Raw genomic sequence first — 1,991 nt, forward strand, 5'->3', positions numbered from 1 at the left:
TTATTTCTTCCCATTACGCTCTGATATGCATGACGTAATATCGTTGCAAAATGAAACCCCTTATTTCCGAGTAACATCCATTAACATCAAACATCTTTTTGCTTACTTTACTAGTCTTTTTTTTATTGTTTTATTTATTTATTTATTTATTTATTTATTATGAGTGATATGTATTATTATAGAGTGAGTTCGATAATCTTTTTGTGTCTTTCTTTTTTTATATACATATTTTCCTTTTTCTTTTTTTCTTTTTCTTTTTAATCTCATTGGAAAGAAACGAGAATTAAATTTTAGATTATGTTCGTAAGAAGGTACACGTATACAGTAATTTGAAAAAATTCTTTTTCTCTTTCTCACTTTGCTTCGTATTCTCTTTCTTTTCTTTTTGTTTTTCTTTTCTTTTCCTTTTAAATAAGCCAACGAAATTATTGTTTATTCGTTCCCCTCTTCATGTATGTAATATATAACTTTATACGTACATTATGTAAATAGAAATATTCGAATACTCTTTCAAAAATGAAAGATTTGAAAGTTCGAATAAGAATCTTTTGAATTTGTGAATACGTGTAAATTGTATTTTGTTTTCTTTTAGAACTTCTTATACTCGTTTTGTCAACGATGATAAGAAAAAGATATAGTACGACATAACCTTGAAAGATATACAAATCGTCGGAGTTTATTTTTCTCCGATTAGTTTAAATTATTTTTAACAATTTTTAAATATTTTTAAATTTATCGTTACGTACAAGCATTCGAAACGAAAATTATACTTTACTTTGTTTTCATTGGTCATTCGTAAAAAGATATTGATTTACGTAGTACCAAGTTATTGGATGAGTAATCTTAAAAATAATAAAAAGTATAAGATTAATATGTTGGTTACGTTGTTAAAAACGTTCTATTCAATTGATCAATTTTATTGCATTTTTTAATATAAATGCAAACAATGTATACTTACATATGTAAATTATTATTTTAAATATTAATGATCACAGTTCGTCCATTTTCATTGATTTCATATTTCATAGAAATTAAAATTTCCTATGAATTTTATTAAAGCAGTATATAAACAAAAAAGTGTGATCAACCATAAATATATAGAATATTATTTTTGCAATTTTTTAAAAATTTTCATACACAAAATTTAACATTTCTAGCATATTAAAGTTTTGTTAATATCAAGCGCGAACTCATTGTTGGATAATTATACCAAACAAAGAAATAACATCATTATAAATATATTTATAATAATAAACAATTCCGAAATAAAATAAAACAAAATTCGACAGATTAAGCACTAAAACAAATAAAAAATAAAAAGAAGTATCATTAACAATATCCATAATATTAATAATAACAATAATAATAATAATAATAGTAATTGTAATACCACTAGGAACGTTAAATGAAACGAGATTAAACGAAAAATTCGTGACGGTCAACGTGTTGTTAACTTGATGAAAAAATGAAAACTTGTTGAGAAACTTGAGGAGAAGAAACCAGAAAATAAGAAAAAGAAAAGAAAAGGAAATAAACGATCGAGAAAAGAGACGCGTCGGTTAGGTTCTATCGGCACGGTGGCACGCTATTCTATTTATACGTCGTTGGCTCGTGCGTGCGAACGAAAAGAAAATAAAAGAAAAGGAAAGAAAAGAAAACAAAACAAAAGCTAAGGAAGGAAAGCCAAGAAGGAACGCACGCGTCGATGAGAAGCGAATAGAAATCGGGCGCACGGTCACTACACTCTCTCGTAGTGTCTCTTCTTCTCCACTTGACTCGAGTAGTACCAACCACCATACCATACTTCTGCATCGCGTCTTTATTTTCTCATTTTCCCGCCTTTGTAATTAATTTAAAAAAAAAAAAAAAAGAAAAGAAAAGAAAAAACAACAACGTGAAAAAGAAAAGGAAAATTCGTTTCTTCGTAACGTGTATTTTTAACATTTTTTGTTGTCTTTTTCTATTTTTTCTTCTATATCTTTTCTTTTTTT

At 26.6% G+C, this 1,991-nt stretch overlaps 1 protein-coding gene across 5 annotated transcripts in view; it reads left to right on the top strand.

The window, feature by feature from the left end:
- The window catches only part of LOC122633164 (MICAL-like protein 1), a 59,501-nt gene that overhangs the window by 50,864 nt on the left and 6,646 nt on the right, over positions 1–1,991 (top strand). The window lies entirely within an intron of this gene.

Source organism: Vespula pensylvanica, chromosome 11, assembly GCF_014466175.1.
Source record: "Vespula pensylvanica isolate Volc-1 chromosome 11, ASM1446617v1, whole genome shotgun sequence".
Classification (NCBI taxonomy): domain Eukaryota; kingdom Metazoa; phylum Arthropoda; class Insecta; order Hymenoptera; family Vespidae; genus Vespula; species Vespula pensylvanica.